Genomic DNA, 19,952 nt, shown 5'->3' with positions numbered 1-19,952 from the left:
TGGAAGACAGCGTTTAATACTCCGGAGGGACATTTTGAGTACCTGGTGATGCCTTTTGGGCTCACTAACGCCCCTTCTGTCTTCCAGTGCTTCATGAACGATATTTTCTGGGACTTTGTGGATAAGTTTCTGATCATCTATTTGGATGATATTTTGATCTTTTCCAGGGATTTGGACTCTCATGTGGAACATGTTCGGACTGTGTTCCGGATTTTGAGGGAAAACTCCCTGTATGTTAAGGGATCGAAATGTCTTTTTGGTGTACAGAGGATTTCATTTTTGGGATTTATTTTGTCTCCGTCAACTATTGAAATGGACCCGGCCAAGGTACAGGCCATTTATGATTGGGTGCAGCCCACTTCTTTGAAGGCTCTCCAGAAGTTTTTGGGTTTTGCTAATTTTTATCGTAAGTTTATAGCCAATTTTTCTGTTATTGCCAAACCATTGACTGATTTGACTAAGAAGAGCGCTGATTTGCTGAATTGGTCTCCAGAGGCTGTTTCTTCGTTTCAGGAGCTGAAGCGGAGGTTCACTTCTTCTCCGGTTTTGCGACAACCCGATGTCTCACTTCCATTTCAGGTGGAGGTGGATGCTTCAGAGACTGGTGCAGGAGCTGTTTTGTCCCAAAAAGATCCTGTAACATCTAAAATGAACCCCTGTGCCTTCTTTTCCCGAAAGTTCTCTCCTTCAGAACGCAACTATGATGTGGGGAATCGAGAACTGTTGGCCATGAAGTGGGCATTTGAGGAGGGGAGACATTGGTTGGAGGGAGCTAGACATCAAGTTGTGGTCCTCACTGACCACAAGAATTTGATCTACCTTGAGTCGGCTAAGCGCTTGAATCCGAGACAGGCCAGGTGGGCCTTGTTTTTCACACGTTTTGATTTTGTGGTCTCCTTTCTCCCGGGCACTAAGAACGTTAAGGCTGATGCACTCTCTAGGAGTTTTTTGGCCGATTCTCCTATTGTGACCAAGCCTGCTACCATCTTAGGTGAGGGGGTGGTTCTTTCTGCCATCTCGCCTGATTTGAGACGTGCTCTGGAGAAGTTTCAGGAGGATAAGCCTGAGCGTTGTCCCAGTGGTAGGTTATATGTTCCTGACCAGTGGAGGAGGAAAGTGATGTCTGAGGTTCATTGCTCCGCGTTGGCTGGTCATCCAGGTATTTTTGGTACTAGAGATTTGGTGAGTCGGTCTTTTTGGTGGCCTGCCTTGTCTCGTGATGTCAGAAATTTTGTGCAGTCCTGTGGGACTTGCTCCCGATCTAAGCCTTGTTCTCGTTCTAGTGGGTTGTTGATGCCTTTGCTGGTGCCCAGGAGGCCATGGACCCATATTTCAATGGATTTTATTTCTGATCTGTCTGTCTCTCAGAGGATGACTGTTATCTGGGTGATTTGTGATAGATTCTCTAAGATGGTCCATCTTGTACCACTCCCTAAGTTGCCATCTTCCTCAGAGTTGGTGCACTTGTTTTTGCAACAGGTGGTTCGTTTGCACGGGATTCATGAGAATATTGTATCGGACAGAGGAGTTCAGTTTGTCTCTAGATTCTGGAGGACCTTTTGTTCCAAGTTGTGAATTCAGTTGTCCTTCTCCTCTGCATTTCACCCTCAGACCAATGGGCAGACGGAGAGAACAAACCAGACTTTGGAGGCTTATTTGAGATGTTTTCTATCTGCTGATCAGGATGATTGGGTCTCATTTTTACCCTTGGCCGAATTTGCTTTAAATAATAGAGCTAGTTCTGCCACTTTGATGTCACCCTTTTTCTGTAACTTTGGGTTTCATCCTCGATTTTCTTCAGGGCAGGTGGAGTCCTCTGCCTGTCCAGGGGTTGACACTGTGGTGGAAAGAATGCCGCAGATTTGGGACCAAGTGGTGGATAAGTTGTCTCTTTCCCAAGAAAAGGCCCAGCGGTTTTCTAACCAGCATAGGACCATTGGTCCCCGGTTTAAGGTGGGTGATATGGTCTGGTTGTCATCAAAGAATATCTCTATGAATGTGGCTTCTCCAAAGTTTAAACCTAGATTTATTGGACCTTACAAGATTTTGGAGATTATTAATCCGGTCTCTTTTCGGTTGGCTCTTCCTGTCACATTTAAGATTCATAATGTGTTTCATAAGTCCTTGTTGAAGAGGTTTGTTGAACCAGTGGTTCCTATGGCGGCACCTCCTGACCCTGTGTTGGTTGAAGGTAACATGGAATATGAGGTAGAGAAGATACTGGATTCCCGTCTGGCTAGACGGAGACTCCAGTATTTGGTTAAGTGGAAGGGTTATGGTCAGGAGGATAATTCCTGGGTCTCTGCCTCGGATATTCGTGCCGAAAGATTGGTGCGTGCTTTTCATCGAGCTCATCCTGATCAGCCTGGTGGCTTGGATGAGGGTTCGGTGACCCCTCCTCAAGGGGGAGGTACTGTTGTGAGCTCATCTGTTCATTCATCTTTTGTGTCCGAGGATCTCCCTCTTCTGGTGAATGAAGGTAGTGAGGCTGATTTAGATGAAAGAAACCAAACACCCGATCAGGTAGATGGTGACTGGGTAACGGGAACTTCAGACTGGATATAAGGCAGCCGATGCCCTTCTGAGTCGCTGGTGATTTCTCTGCTGGATTCTTGGAGACCAGTCTGATTCCCTCTTCCCAAAGATAAGCTTTTGCTCTGCTATTGAACGTATTAGTTTTGGTTTTGTTTACTTTGTTTTTTGGAGTTCAGCCATCCCCGGCCGGGGGTGTGCTGGATTCTTTTTCCTTGATCAGTGTTCTCTTTTGCTCTGCTTCCAGAATATTCTGAGTGCTGATATAGGGTTTGAAGTCTAGTGACTTCAGGATCCTTTTTGCTTATCAGTTGTGTTGGTAATATTTTTTAGCAGGGTTTTCTCGGATTGCAGACAGCAGCTTTTCTGTCCTGTCCTTTTTAGTTAGCTTGGGCCCCATTGTTTGCTCAACCTATCTTTCTATCTGTGTTAGTGTTTTCATCTTGCTTCACGTCATTATATGTTGGGGGCTGCCTATTGCTTTGGGGTCTGCTCTGGGGCAGTCAGTTTTTCCCTTTTCTCTCTTTAGGCTTATGTAGATCTCCGGCTGTGACGAGGTGTCTAGGATCACCGTAGGAACACTCCACGGCTACTGCTAGTTGTGTGATAGGATTAGGGGTCTGCAATCCGCTAGTTTCCAACCTCTCTCATTTTCTGGGCTGAGCTTGTGTTTTGTTTTTTCCTCCTCGGTGACTCAATCATAACAGATTCTCCTGTTCCCCAGTTGGCCAGTCCAAGCCTGCATGAGCAGTAGATTCCCTTGTGTGATATTTTAAGTGGCCTGTAAAGACATGAAGATTAATATCACTTTTTCATGTCTTTGTGTCTTTTTTTTAGGAAAGAGTAGAAGATGAAAAATAAAAAATGTTTACAGAAAAGATTTGATCTCATGCTTGGTGGGACAGAGACCACATCCACTACGATACAGTGGGGTATTCTGTTCTTGATTAAATATCCTGATATACATAGTAAGTTGTAAATACACAAAGGTCATTCCAAGTAATTCAATTTGTAAAATATTAGAAATATTTAACATTTTTGTTTTACCATAATACCATGTGATTACCTATAAATATATTGTTTACTTCTGTGTTGGTGGGTCACTGCAATGTAACGTGGCCTACATATCTGGCGTAATGAAAACTGTGGACACCATGAAGCGGTTAAAGTGACCCTCCACCCTGGAACTGAAGAGTTATTTAGTGCTAATGTTTCTGGTCCTTATTAATGGGGTGTAGCTCACAGGGTAATAATACAGAGCAGCCTAAAGACACGCCCCCAAGGAACCCCCTGTGAGCCACTTCCCCCTTGTAAAGACCTTAAGGCTATGTGCCCACGTAGCGTTTTTGATGCAGAATATTCCTGAGCGGAAACGCACACCCTCTTCCCGGGAAAACGCATGCATTTTATGAAGCGCTTTTGTAAGTGTTTTTGACGCTTTTCTTACGCGTTTTAGCATGCGTTTTAGCATGCGTTTTCCTATGCGCTTTTGCAATACAATTGTATGTTTGCAGAAACACATGCGTTTCCGCAAAATTAATGAACATGCTGCGTTTTTTTACGCTAAGCGTTTCCGCAGCAGAAAAAAACGCACCATTAGCACAACATGTGCGGATTCAATTATGATTACATGGGATGCTTTTCTTAAGCGTTTCCGCGGCAGAAACGCGTGTCTAAAAGCGCTGCGGAAACGCTTAAAAAACGCAACGTGGGCACACAGCCTAAGAATAAAAAAAATTGACACTAAAAAAAAGGCCCATCACTGGAGACGTATAGTGGATTTTAAAGGAATAAAAAATGGAGCCCTTTAAAAGGCCAGATGTAAAGTATGTACAGAGTTTCTGGCAGCAGCCACTAAATAGTGTGACACAACGGTGTTGTTCTGCTCTGAACCCTGTTTATATCCAGCTTTTGCCAAACAGATAAGGCTGATAGGTGATCATTATCAAAGTAGCGGAAAAATCCTTTAAAGGGAATCTGTCACCCTATTGAGCTTTTCAAGTTAATAATATGGGCATAGAGATTGTATACAACTGAAATTAGTCATACCTGTATGCCTCCTTGATGACGCCTTATTTAGTAAAAATCATCTTTAGGGGCTATTATATTTTTGGAGGGCTATGTGGGAGCCGTCATACTGTTTGGAGGGCTGGTGTGGGGGCCGTTATACTGTTTGGGGGGTTGTGTGGGGGTCATTATACTGTTTGGAGGACTGTGTCAGAGCCGTTATACTGTTTGGAGGGCTGTGTGGGGGCCGTTATACTGTTTGGAGGGTTGTGTGGGGGCCACTATACTGTTTGGAGGGTTGTGTCAGAGCCGTTATACTGTTTGGAGGGCCATGTGAGGGTCGTTATACTGTTTGGAGGACTGTGTGGGAGCTGTCATACTCTTTGGAGGGCTGTGTGGGGGCCGTTATACTCTATGGAGGACTGTATTGGGGGCACTATACTGTTTGGAGGACTGTGTGGGAGCCGTCATACTCTTTGGAGGGCTGTGTGGAGGACGTTATACTGCTTGGAGGGCTATATGGGGGGTGGTTATACTGTTTGGAGGACAGTGGTGGGGGTCGTCATACTGTTTGGAGGGCTGTGTGGGGGTCGATATACTGTTTGGAGGGCTGTGTGGGCCATCATACAGTATTGTGGTCACAGATGTAGCATCATACTGTGTTTTGGTCACCATACTTTGCCAGGTGGGTAGAGTAGGGTCATTATACTGTGTATCTGGAGAGTGCTGTGTAGGACTTCACTGTGTGTGTATATCATACTGTGTTCGGGGGCCCTTTTGTTGGCAACATACTTTATGGGTCAATGAAAGGGAAATCTAGGGCTAAAATAAGAGGAAAATTACTCTGTAAGGGCTGCAAAGTTGTGAGCTATGCTCCTCTGTGCCCTCCGAATATTCTTTTTTTCTTTCTTTTTTTGGGGGGCGATTCGAACATTTTCTATGGGGCCCCATGAATTTTATGTAAGTCCTTGCTCTTGGGTATTTCGTTCTGTAGGTTACAAGACACAAGATCTAATGCTGGACTTTATATATAACAAACCATTTCCTTGCGTGTGTCACGCTCGCGCCTTGGCTGATTGGCGCGAGTTGGGGGGTTGTGGCCCCACTGTGCCACAATCCAGACTACTCTGGAAGGGGCATTGTTGCGGCTGCTGCTAGTACGAAAGAGGACAGAAAAGGTACCCGAAAGTGGACCCTCTGGGTTATGGCTCCAGAGCCCACGAGGGCGAGCGCCCAGGTGAAGACCGCCCCCTATACAGGGAGCATTAGGGACAGACCCCCAGGGGATAGAACTGCGACAGCTGGAACCAAAGGGGCGACTGGGCAAATAGACGGGTAAGGAGGCACAGAAGTAACCATAGAGTAGACACTGAGACACACACGGGCCTAGCAAGGCACCGGACTGGAGAGCCAGGGGTAACGAAAGCTGGAGGCTGAAATTATAGAAGGAACACAATGAAGTATAAGGAGAGAGAGAGAGAGAGAGAACGAACAACAGGTGGGAGCGGTGTGGGACAGGATGGAGGCAGGAAACGGACAGAGGAACTCACAGAGTCGGGGAGGCAAGGAACCCTGAGCACAGAGGGCAAAGGCAGAGGCTGCACAGACAGAGGGCAGATACGAGGTACAAGGAGGTGAAGCACAGCGCAGACAGAAACACAAGAGCAGGGCCTGGGGACACAGCGAACGCCGCACGGAGCAGAGTCATCGTATATGATAATCAGGCATCTTACCTGTCCCGACGCCAAGCATATGTAGCGGTGGACGCCGCCATGTTGGGGGCGGGGCCAGCGCGTCACGCTACCCAGGAGGCTGTGCGCCGGGAGTAAGTCTGTGAGCAGGTGCCCAATGCCGCGGGAGCCGGAGGCCGGGCGCGGGGACGCGCTGCAAAGCAGGAGCGCGCCGGCTGGAGCGCGCAGAGAGGTGAGGGGCCGTGACAGGCATGACTACAACAGCTACCTCGGTCTTCACTGGAGCCTCTGATGGTGAGGTCAGGCTTGTGCGGCAGATAGCTGTCGGGTGCCACTCCAGGGTGGTGTCTGGCTGTGGCTGCTGATCCCACTCGGGGACAAGTCACTACAAGAAGCTACAGACAAGCAGGCAGGTAGGCATGACAGGCACGGCTGAGACACAAGGCAAGCAGGCGTGTGTGGCGCCCCCAGGAGTATGGCCGCCACAGTGGCTTTGCCTTCCTCCACGGAGGGTAATGCCAGGCTTGGAAGCAATGACGGGTCTCTCTCGCAGTCAATCTATGCATGCAACACAGTTCCACTCCAGGCCAGCAGGGGGAGCTCTGAACCAGAATTCAGGGGAGGAGTACTCTCTGAGGGCCAAGAGGAAGGAGTGGGGAGTTAGTCTGCGGAGGGTGAAGTGTGCAGACGTGTGGAAGGAGCGCTGAGATAGAGCTGAGAGGAAGAGCTCATCTCCCATAAGAGCACATGAACTGTAGCCTGGTCTCCACGGCTGTATGGACACTGATGGTCCTAGAGCAGACACCAGAGGAGTAGAAGGCTGTAAATGCAATACTCCCATCTAAGACTTGAGGGCACAACAGCAACATGGATAGTGAGCCGGGACTTAGGAGTGAGGAGTCCCTGGAACAGGCTACAGTTGTCTGCCGTACAAGTAGAGTTCTTGGGAACATCTGACAGGAGAAACTTTGGTGTAACTCAGTACTGGAGATTCCTCAAGTAAGCGCTAGGAAGGAGACTGCACAGCCCATCTGCTGAGTGAGAATCCCTGAGTTGCTTCCAGGCTAGCCTGCTCCGGTACCATCTGTAATCAGGACCCTGGACTGCATTTATCAAGTAAAGGTACAGAAATTGCACCCCGCTGTGTCTTGTCTGCTTCCTACCTTTCCGGCACCGTTACATCCCCGTGCCAACTACATCTACACTGCCCTGGGACTACAGCTTCACCTGTGGGGAGCTTTTACATCTTTGCTGCACCATACCACCAGTCCCAGCGGATCTGCATGCAGCGTCGGCTTAATGCCTCTCTTGCCGAGCACCACAGGTGGCGTCACGAACTATTCCATTCACTACATTCTACCATTCAATTTCCCCCATTAATTGGGTGCCCAGGGCCACGGACCGGGTCACCGCTGCTGTGACACATCCCGCCGACACCGGCCCGGTACCGAGTACCCCACAGCCCTGGGAGGGTGACCCAATTTGGCGTCACGAACAGGATTACGGAGCCCGGTACCCCCCGGGTCCTGTGTGCCATAGACTGTCTTTGTGTAAAAAACTGTGTGTGAAATTGGCGCCAATTGCCGCGCTGCTTGGCGCGCGCGGGAAGAAAATGGGGCAGGCCTTCGTGGGCGGAGCCTGCCACAGAGTGCGAAGAAGTGAAGTGCCACGCGGGAAGAGAGGACAGCGCGCCAGAAGGGGAGGAGCTGAGGCCTACTGCCCGGAGAATCGGGCCTGCGAAGCGGCCGCCGGTGAGCTCACACAACCCCCGGCCCTGGCTAACGTTAACTAGGGGGGGAAGAGAATGTCTGTGCCAAGAAGCAATGTAGCGGCGGACGCCGTCGCCAAGTCAGCAGCGCCACAAGGAGGAGCGCCCGCCGCAGCGGTCCCCATAATGCCGCTGTCTATGCCCTACCTCCCGGGAGCGGCCTGGCTACCGCAATACTCGGGTGAGTCACATACCCTGAGTGAATTTAAAGAGAGACTGTGCAGTTTGTTTAAAGTATACCCTCTGTCTGAAAGCCAGAAAGTGAACATCCTTATTGGACAGCTAACGGGTGCAGCACAGAGAGAGGTGAAAGCCTGGCAGGACACTGATAAAGAGACTGTTGCAAAGATCCGGGCCAAGCTGAGAAGCACCTTTGACACCAGCACTGCAGCTGAAATCAAGATGAGGTTCTTTGGCTGTAAACAGAAGGCGCAGAACAGTATAAGGGACTATGCTCTAAACCTGCAGGAGGCGCTGCGAGCAGTTAAGCAAGTTGATCCTGACAGTGTGAAGGAGGAAGATAAACTGTTAAAGGAACAGTTCATTGAAGGACTTCTATCCAGTACACACAGAGGACAGTTGTGCATCATAACCCTGCAAGACCCTGATCTGGACTTTGCTGATTTTAAGGACAGGGCTATACGGGTACTGCAGGAACCCACTGACAGCTGTCCAGCGCCCTTCAGGCGCTCAGCGATCACCTACCACAGGAAGCAACGTCTTTCCCTTCCGTCCCTGTGGAGGCTGATGCACAGACTCTGGATAAAGATTCAACTGAAGAGCTGCGTCTTCAGGTCCAGGAGTTGACCAAACGAATGGCTGCGCTTACTAAAACTGTGCAGTCTCTGCAAGTGGCCTCCAAGGAAAAGATCCAGCTGGCTTCCAGTCCAGAGGATGTCCCGTGGCTCCGGAAGAGGAGAGCTCCGCTACTACGAGGAAGGAACAACGATCGCTATGACCAGGACGGACGTCCCATCTGTCGTCGCTGTTATAAGGCAGGTCATCTTGCAAGATTCTGTCCTTTAAACGAGCAACCCCTGGGGCAGAGGGCCAACCCCCAGGAATAGAATCCCCAGGCCCAAAGAACTGGAGAGCCAAGTATGTTGGAGGGAGACCAATCCTCCCTGTGGTGATTGATGGCATCCCCATGAACGCTTTGCTGGACACTGGCTCCCAGGTGACCACTATGCCGTACATTCTTTACAAGAGGTATTGGACTGATTCTGAACTTACCCGTGGCCCAACTGATGAACTGACAGTAGTTGCCAGTAATGGTCAGTCTTTGCCGCAGATTGGATGTAAAGAGATTACTGTTAAAGTGGGTCGGGTAGAGCTAAAATCTCAAGGTCTGACAGTTGTGGATATTGATCAACGTGAATGTAATCCCATGATGACTCTTGGTACAAATGTAATTTAAAATTGTCTTTCCGAGGTTATTGTCTTGTTGCAACAGGTGGCAGAGACTGCTGGTTCCAGTGAACAACGGGTCCTGCAGAAGGAGATCAGAGCCCTGATGCAAAGACAACAGGTAGAACTCTCTGGTGGAGAAATTGGCAGTGTCAGAGTGAGTGATGCTTTTCCCATTGCAATACCCCCCAGATGTGAAATGTTGATTTGGTGTCGGGCAGCTATAGGTCTCAGAGGGAGAGATTAACAGGCATTGGTAGAACCAGTATACTCCGATAGCAGGCCCACTGTCCTGACAGCCAGAGGGGTGGTTGATGTACGAAAAGGGAGAGTGCCTGTGCGCCTCTTGAATTGTGGGGAGGAGGAGGCCACAATACCTCGGTACGCCACAGTTGCTAAGCTGCTCACTGTTAATAACAACTCTTTGCAGGCAGCAGAGCCCTTGGTCTCATCCGACCAGGTGGAGGACAATAGTAGTAAGGGGGCTGTATTACTCGTCAAAAAGAAATCTGACAGGTACCATGCCCCTATCAAAGTGTATCAAACACGCCCCTTTTATACAATTTGATATCAAATTGTCATAAAAGGGTTGTGTTTGATACACTTTTATATCAATTTGATATAATTTTGATATAAAAGGTATCATAGGCCAAAATATTAATATGTCCAATTATTTTCTATTTTATAGGCCTTTTTAATAAAGTAGAATAAAAGTAGAATAAAAGGATCGTGATTGAATCACTTTTATATCAATCGCTATTGTTTGATATAAAAGGAGGTGCTTGATACGCTTTTATATGACCAATAAAGGTGCGCTTTTATAGCATTTTTATACTTTAATTTGTATCGATTCATTGGGCATATTATGTATATGGCCAATATTTTAATAAAGGAAACATTTTATTCGAATTGTAAATAAAAATGAGAGATGCCATTTTTATGAAAAAGATAATAGTGTTTATTGAACAACAATCAAATAGATTTTATAAAACATTACATTTGACATTTACACTGTCATGTTAGAAGTAGTACATTCAATTACATTTTATTTATCACACTGACTTGCAGTTAATTAAATCAAAATATATATATATATATATATATATATATAATACAGGACAGTATAAAGTGTTACAAAAAGTGTTACATTCATATATAACAATTTGTATATTTAAAATTATAAATATATACATCATATTTCTTACATAATAATTTAATGCATTACAATTGAACAGAACCAATGTTACATAGTGAGCCACATAGATTGTAGTAACGGAACAGTACTTTTTTTAGGCATCAGTGGACCTTGTGTGATACCTAATGGTGAGAAGTGTAAAGGATGGATCGCCCGACTGGGGGTGGATAGGGTTTGAGGTTTATACACGCCGTCAGATTCATTCATGGGCATTTTTAATTTATCTAAATGTGCTCTAGTAGTGGAATTACCCACAACTGTGGATGGCATATTTAACTCTGCCATAGCGTGCATAAATGTATTCCAGCCCCTTGGTAAATTCCTGCCAGTTAGGGCATGACTCTGAGTTGTGTTACGCACCAAATCCAGAATATTAGAGCCGGGTATTACAGTTCCTTTGAAAATAAACTCGCTTTTATCATTCCACGATGTAATATTTGTGTTTTGCATCATCTTGTTTAGTAGAAGTTCTGCATTCTTTTTATATCGTGGATTTACATGACTTGCAATTTCATTGACAGCGGGACTTTTATCAACGGGTGAATTTGACAATTGTTGGTGATCAGATTCTGGAGTGTTAATGATCTTTAAAGTTGATAGTTCCTTAGTATCTTGTTTAGCATGAACCAAGTATCTCTGCAGTACATCACTATATTTTTTAATTTTCACGTCATCCGGCATGTCACAACGCTGTAAAATCTCACTAATTTCACCATCAAGACGTTGGATAACGCTTTGGCGAATGTCTGTAATAGGGGGCCGAAGTTTGATTAGCTCCTGCTTGGGAACAAGATACATTTTCTCGGTATGTTCCATTATTTGCCGGTAAGCAGGCTTGTTATTATTGGGATTGCAAAGCCTAAAAGAGGACCTATAAAGCCACCAGTCTGCTTTAGTAGCTGCTTCTTTTTCTTTATGCTGTGAGATTTATTACTCATGGTTTTTATAGCTTTTCGCCACTTTTTTAGTATATTTTTTTGTCGCTCTTTCAGAGGGATTCGACCTTTTAAGATGTTTAATGCAATCTCCCCTATAGCTGTAATTAAATCATGACTCGCATTGCACAAAATAGATTTTCTGATAGAAGGCGGGGCCTTCACCAGTGTTTTTAAGAGCTTCCAGTTTCGCCGTATTCTCTCCGACATCTTTACAACACTATGGTCGCAGTGTAGAATGTCTGATTTTGTTTAAAATTCACTTTTTAGAAGTATTTTTCTTTTGAGCATACACAGCTGGTAACGCTGGAGGAAACAGGCCCGTCCTCAAGCGAAGGTCCTCAGGGGTATCCGCTCTTAAGTCTAGCAACAAATACCCATAAGACACCCGCGTGGCATCCTCAAAAGCTTCTAAGAAATAGCGTGTTTTTCCTGGATACATTTGTCGCGCTAGTGTTACAATTTGCAATTTATCCCGTAGGTTATTAAAAAGGACCATGTACTTTGTGTTTAAATTTATCGTGCGGCTTTTCTTTCCTTGACAAAATATGTTTTGTACCAGGTAGAAAATGCTGAGGTTTCTGTGGTGGACATACTTGGTAAAGGCTTTTTCTATTTCGCAGTTATCACTAGCACTCTCCATGAGATCGTCAACAATAGTCAAATTTACCTTTTCAGGAGGGAATAATTCATCATCTATGAATGTATGCGGCAGACCCTCCACAAATCTGATGAAGGGAAAAGAAAGAGAGATTTCATCACATAGTTTCTGCCAGCAGGAATAAAACCAAACAATATTATCAGGTTTATGAGAAAAATGAGTGTCAATATTATGTAACAATTGTTTTACAAAGTAACTTTTTCCAGAATTAGACGGGCCTGCTAGAATACACGAGAATGGATGTTGCAAACGTGGGTCCATCACGAGTCACAATTAATATCCAAATGGCACGGTGGTAAAATCGTCTAATAGTCTGCGCTTTGTGTAAACACACTTTTGGGTTTTTCGAAGAAGTCTTGTTTCAACGGACCAGAACTTTTTATTTTTCACAATGCCGGGCTGCTCTACGACAATACGTTTCTGCGTTTCAGAATCAGAATTACGCGGGTAGTCCAGAACAAGATGTTTTAGACTGCTGAAATTAATAGATTGAGCATTACCAACATTTAATGTTATTCCCTTCACTTTTAAGACAGTTTTACCGGTGTTGAGGTTTTTTTATCCGTAGGTCTTTGGGCCAGCAGATACAAACTCAGTGATGTAAGTGTCATCAGGTATCTCACTGGTCAATTCCCCCAGGTAATCACCTAAAGGAGGACTCCACTCACCTTCTCTCTGCACAAAGATAACAGAATCAGTATCGTGATAAAGTCACCTTTCCTGCAGCCTGTCCAGCAGAGAGTAAAGCTCTAGTCTAGCATACGCTGTTGTAAAACAGGCTATAAAAATGTTTGTGTTCTTGTTGATGGTGTGGTGCCCTTCTGCATATTTCCAATCTATTGTTGCAGTTTCATCATCAATAAAATGCAACATCGAAACATCGTAATATGGTAAAAAAACATGTTGAAACAGTTCATCAGGATCGCTAATAATGCTGGTAGATGGTAAATTAGATTTCTGGGCAAACTTTCCCCATAAAGAATTTAAGAAAAGTTTGGAGATCTGTCTGCGAATTTACAGAGCATCCTTACATTTTATTCTACTTTTATTCTACTTTATTAAAAAGGCCTATAAAATAGAAAACAATTGGACATATTAATATTTTGGCCTATGATACCTTTTATAAATTCAAGTGGTGCATTGTCCGCCAGAGCCACAATAGGCTGAACTTCTATGAATATTGATTTCTCGACAGAAACCTGCGTAGGAGGTATTTGAAAAATATCGAGTTCTGATTTCATGCACTCCACCGAAGCATCATGTATGAAGGCCATGTTATATATAATATATTTATTTATAATATATTTATTTTATATATTTTCCTTAAAAAATGTTTGAATCACTTTTATATCAATCGCTATTGTTTGATATAAAAGGAGGTGCTTGATATGCTTTTATATGACCAATAAAGGTGCCCTTTTATAGCCATTGGGTATTTTATGTATTTGACCATTATTTTAATAAAGGAAACATTTTATTTGAATTGTAAATAAAAATGAGAGACGCTACTTTTATAAAAAAGATAATAGTGTTTATTGAACAACAATCAAATACGTTTTTATAAAGCAATACATTTGACATTTACACTGTCATTTTAGAACCAATAAAGGTGCGCTTTTTATATCAAAATTATATCAAATTGATATAAAAGTATAAGTAGTATATAGGATATAATTGTATTTTCCTTAGAATAGATTTACTCATTTAGAAGAAATTTAGATATTTAATACAATATTTATTTGATGTATAATTATTTAATTGATGTTCGCCTATAATTTTATTTGCCTTTTGTATCAATTATCATATAGTATATAAAATGTATTTCTTCGGCATAGACTTAGATTATAATTTTATATTATAGTACTTTCCGCCGCATAGTTATAGTTAATAATTTTAAAAGTATAATAGTATTCACACTTTTAATCATTTTAGTTAAAGGGAAGGTGCCATCCAAAAAATTTTTTTTCAGCAATTGAAAAAATGTAAAAAATTAATGTTTACATTTTCTTAAAAAATATTATCGTTTGTTTTTAATTTTGCAAAATATGAAAAATAATTTTTAAAAGTTTGGCATTTCCACTTGTTAACACTAGGGGGAGCAGCTACTGAAATCTGGCACAAAAACCTATGACATCTATAGACACAGTGAGCAGCCATTTTGATGGGGCTTGCAAAGTTACTGACTGTCTTTGCATGTAAAGTCTGGATCAGAACAGGCCATCAATCAGCAGACATGTTTCCTGGATTTCTGTGGAGCAGACAAGCAGACGGTCCATCCATGTGAATAAAACACAGCGCTCTTTGTACAATCCCTGGCACCGAACAGGGTGCCCCCATAGACCAGCACACTGCTCTCCTGAAATACTCTGTGCTGCTGTTGCCCTGCTCCTTCCACCATACATCAGGCCCCTGTCCCCTCGGTTTCACACATCGCCAGGACGGGATCTGAGGAGAGGAATGGGGTCTTCGGTCACCGAGGATGGCAGGCAGCAAGGATTCTGGGAGCAGAGTGACAGCAGCACAGAGTATTTCAGGAGCCCAGTATCACACGGGATAGGATTAGATACACGGCTCAGCAGGCAGCATCACACAGGAGAGGATTAGATACACGGCTCAGAATACAGTATCACACAGGATAGGATTAGATACACATGGCTCAGCAGTCAGTATCACACAGGATAGGATTACATACATGGCTCAGCAGTCAGTATCACACAGGAGAGGATTAGATACACGGCTCAGCAGGCAGTATCACACAGAAGAGGATTAGATGCACGGCTCAGCAGGCAGTATCACACAGAAGAGGATTAGATGCACGGCTCAGCAGGCAGTATCACACAGGAGGATTAGATACACGGCTCAGAATACAGTATCACACAGGATAGGATTAGATACACGGCTCAGCAGTCAGTATCACACAGGATAGGATTACATACATGGCTCAGCAGTCAGTATCACACAGGAGAGGATTAGATACACGGCTCAGCAGTCAGTATCACACAGGAGAGGATTAGATACACGGCTCAGCAGGCAGTATCACACAGGAGAGGATTAGATGCACGGCTCAGCAGGCAGTATCACACAGGATAGGGTTAGATGCACGGCTCAGCAGGCAGTATCACACAGAAGAGGATTAGATGCACGGCTCAGCAGGCAGTATCACACAGGAGAGGATTAGATGCACGGCTCAGCAGGCAGTATCACACAGGAGGATTAGATACACGGCTCAGAATACAGTATCACACAGGATAGGATTAGATACACGGCTCAGCAGTCAGTATCACACAGGATAGGATTAGATACACGGCTCAGCAGTCAGTATCACACAGGATAGGATTACATACATGGCTCAGCAGTCAGTATCACACAGGAGAGGATTAGATACACGGCTCAGCAGGCAGTATCACACAGAAGAGGATTAGATGCACGGCTCAGCAGGCAGTATCACACAGAAGAGGATTAGATGCACGGCTCAGCAGGCAGTATCACACAGGAGGATTAGATACACGGCTCAGAATACAGTATCACACAGGATAGGATTAGATACACGGCTCAGCAGTCAGTATCACACAGGATAGGATTACATACATGGCTCAGCAGTCAGTATCACACAGGAGAGGATTAGATACACGGCTCAGCAGGCAGTATCACACAGGAGAGGATTAGATACACGGCTCAGCAGGCAGTATCACACAGAAGAGGATTAGATGCACGGCTCAGCAGGCAGTATCACACAGAAGAGGATTAGATGCACGGCTCAGCAGGCAGTAACACACAGGAGAGGATTAGATACACGGCTCAGCAGGCAGTATCACACAGGAGAGGATTAGATACACGGCTCAGCAGAAAGTATCACACAGGAGAGGATTAGATACCCGGCTCAGAATACAGTATCACACAGGATAGGATTAGATACACAGCTCAGCAGACAGTATCACACAGGAGAGGATTAGATACACGGCTCAGCAGACAGTATCACACAGGAGAGGATTAGATGCACGGCTCAGCAGAAAGTATCACACAGGTGAGGATTAGATACCCGGCTCAGAATACAGTATCACACAGGATAGGATTAGCTACACGGCTCAGCAGTCAGTATCACACAGGATAGGATTACATACACGGCTCAGCAGTCAGTATCACACAGGAGAGGATTAGATACACGGCTCAGCAGTCAGTATCACACAGGAGAGGATTAGATACACGGCTCAGCAGGCAGTATCACACAGGATAGGGTTAGATACACGGCTCAGCAGGCAGTATCACACAGGAGAGGATTAGATGCACGGCTCAGCAGGCAGTATCACACAGGATAGGATTAGATGCACGGCTCAGCAGGCAGTATCACACAGGAGAGGATTAGATACACGGCTCAGCAGACAGTATTACAGATATGCCCACACTGGTGAAACTTCCAGCCCCCCCCAATTATACACAAGACTATGGGCTGTATAAGTCACTGTCCTCCTCAGACAGCCATAAAAGCAAAGGTGTCAGATTACTGGAGATCACTGGGGCTGTGTGTGAGGAGGCGGAGACAGAGCAGGAGGACGCTGGAGCAGGAAGCACAGGGCTGAGCCTGGAGTAAGCAGTACAGAGGAGCATAGATGAAAGTCACCCGCACTCACCACTCTCCATCCTCCGGCTTCAGTGAGCGCTTCTCTCCTCTGCTGACCACCTTCTCCTTATCTTCAGCCTCTCCTCACAACACAGGACCCGTTATGCCACAAGTGGTCCTGTGATAGAGGGTAAGTGGAGCTCAGCAGATAGCACTGGGCTACAGTAAAATGGCGCCCAGCCACAACTACAGCAGTGAATGGTGCAGCCCACAGGGGTGTGCCCAGTTCTCTGCTACTGAGGCTGCAATGTGCGGTCGGAAGCCGACCGCAGTCTCCTATGTCCAGGGACGGCCATATTTGCAGACTGTATGAGTCCTCCACAGATCTGCAAATCAAGATGGCAGCGCCCAGTGGCTACATGAAAACATTATTACAGACAAACCATAAATCCTGGTTAGTACAACATTTGCTGAAACAACATGTTTTGTAACTTACTATTTTTTTGCAAATTATATAAAATTGCGGCACCTTCCCTTTAAGATGGAAACCTATGATTTTGAGCAACCCGAGCCTCTTCTTACGAGCACACAATACCAACAACTAGGTAGGTCTTATATTGAATATAATGAACTGAGTGTTAGATATTCTGATTAAAGTTTTTGTTTTGTATATTAATTATATAATATTTCATTCTTTTTAAGAAGAGTCTATAGGGCCCGACTATTCTGAGGTGTATCAGACTTTGGATTTGGATTCCATAAATGCAGGAGGGCCTTTTAACGTTCCGGAGAAACAAGCTCTGCAATTTCACATTATCCTATCATCACTGGTAAGCTGTATATTTGTATAATAACTGCTTTAATCACATGTAGACGTGAAACTAAATACAATTTCTCATACAGATGCTGAGATGCTGCAAGCGGCCGATAAGCAAGAAAACGTCCATGTTACTGAACCTGTAAATCTGGCGAATCCGCTGAGGAGGCAACAAACATATGAAAAAGGTAAGAACATATGGAAAAAGTAGCATCTCTTTGAAAAAAGAGTCCGTATGTATGCAGGGATGACATTTCCCCTAATTTCTTATACAGGTAACCAACACTTGAAAGAATTCTATAATGTTGATGGGCCCATGGTTTCTAACAATCCTAAAAAGCCGCGGAAACCGCGAAACACATCTCTCAAGATTAGGGCACCCAGGGTTTCTATCAGGCCTAGCGGGAAACCAAAAAATATGGCGCAGCTGATTCGAAAAGGTACTGTGAGCTTGAAAACAATAGATAATCAGTATCGTGAAGAAAATCATTTCAGGCCTGGGTAATAGTTTTATTTTATTTACAGCAGATAAATGAGCAGCCAGAAAAAAGCTATATTCAAATGAAAATGCAGCCATCCCACTGGTGAATAGTGAGATACCTATTAACCCAGAGCATGCAGAAGACCAATACCCAAAACATTCTTGTAAGTATATATTTAGTTTTTCTGTAATAATGATAATAATCTTTATTTATATAGAGCTAACATATTCTGCAGAGATTTATACTTCAGTTATTCCTAGACATCCAGTCATAAGTAACAGTTATCAAAACAATAATTAAAGCAAAATTAATGATGCCTCTGCTCATAACGGGTAGGTTAAAACCTAAAATACTATCTTTATACAAACACTTATATGTGTTTCTTCACTATCTGGTACATGTAACATTTCCATTGTTACTCAAGATTCATGGACATCTGACACATGTAACTTTTTTCTTTTAGATACAAAGAATATGCTAAAAAAAGATGCACAGCCATTGCTGCAGCCTCAAGTACTGCAGGAGCATACTTACGGTCCAGCGCAGTACCTTCCACAAAGAGCTAATCCGGCTGTGAGATGAACTCCGCTTTCACCAATCATTGTTCTGTCGGATGAAGAAAGTCCTGTGAAACACAAGCAACCTAGGAAGGTGGGACCGAAGTCTTCAGCCTGAAAATATAACGCCGACTCAGCGGCATCCAATATTACACATTCAATCATTTCCGCGGACAGTGTGCCACAAGCTGAACGTGAAACCATCAACAGAGAAATTGATCAGCTTGCTGAGGGTAAGAAGACCTCTAATCTGGACAATATACATGTGTGTCATACTATACACCCTGCAGATATTACTTTTGCAGGAACGTCTAATGAATTTGCAATTGTAAATCCTTTAAAGAGACGAACAGTATCAACCCAGACCGAGAGGGCAAGTAAAAAACAAAAAGTACACAATACCCCAATTACTCCTGGGTGGCCTGAAGAACAGTATAAGGCGTTTCATGATATGGGAACTCAGTACCTAAATTACAAAAATGCTATTGTTCAACTTAAATATTTCTGTGACACTTATGAAAGGTTACAAACAGCGGCCCCAACACCTGACATTGTTGATGAGCTATATGCGTTCCAAAGAGACTTTGCAGATGGTCCATCAGTCTTTGTGAAATCAAATAAAAATAATTCAATGTGACTAGGCTTGGTTGGTTATGGTCTGCAGAAGTTGTCTAAAATATCTCCACAAAGGGGTTATAGATCGAGAACAATTAAACGAGCTCGAAGGCTGTTGGTTAGTGCAAGACGTTCACTAGCAGCTAGAAGTCTGCGAGAGTCAACTCACAGACCGATAACTACACAAAACCTTCAGCTGTTGATACATGCACAGAGTCCCTCATTTCACAGCCATGATCCCCCTAGGGGTGTTAGTCCCGATGTGTCTCCATTCGCTCAAAGCTTTGAGCCTCTTGAAACACAGGCTGAAAATGTATATGATGGTCATGTTAATGAAAATGTACGGGACATAGATGAAAATGGACATGATGATGCATCTGATGGTCATGTTGATGATAATGTACAGGACGTAGATCATTCAGTATTTTTACAACTTTTTTATCACCATCAAAGAGATGTCCGCAATTTCAATGCTCGCATGTATATTGATCATTTCAGATTTGTAAATTTAGACCGTATTCAATCATTTGTAGAGGCCCTAAACATCGTGCATGGAGCCATTCAGTCTTTACTGGACAGAGTCATCAGAGACATTGATCCTGGAGACTTTGTTCAGTTAAGGCTTGAAGGCGGTGACACGTTAGATCCCATTTTCACTACAAAACAGACAAGGGAAGATTTTAGTTCTGAAGCATTCTTAAATGCCGTAGCTCGCACATTGCAAAGC

General features: G+C 44.3%; 1 pseudogene; it reads left to right on the top strand.

Moving 5' to 3' along the window:
- The window catches only part of LOC141058987 (cytochrome P450 2W1-like), a 67,596-nt pseudogene that overhangs the window by 13,139 nt on the left and 34,505 nt on the right, over nucleotides 1–19,952 (top strand).

Source organism: Dendrobates tinctorius, unplaced genomic scaffold (genome assembly GCF_039654945.1).
Source record: "Dendrobates tinctorius isolate UK_male_01 unplaced genomic scaffold, ASM3965494v1 ptg000222l, whole genome shotgun sequence".
NCBI lineage: Eukaryota > Metazoa > Chordata > Amphibia > Anura > Dendrobatidae > Dendrobates > Dendrobates tinctorius.
Note: the sequence above shows the minus strand (reverse complement) of the source record. Positions and strands in the feature narration are given on the sequence as shown.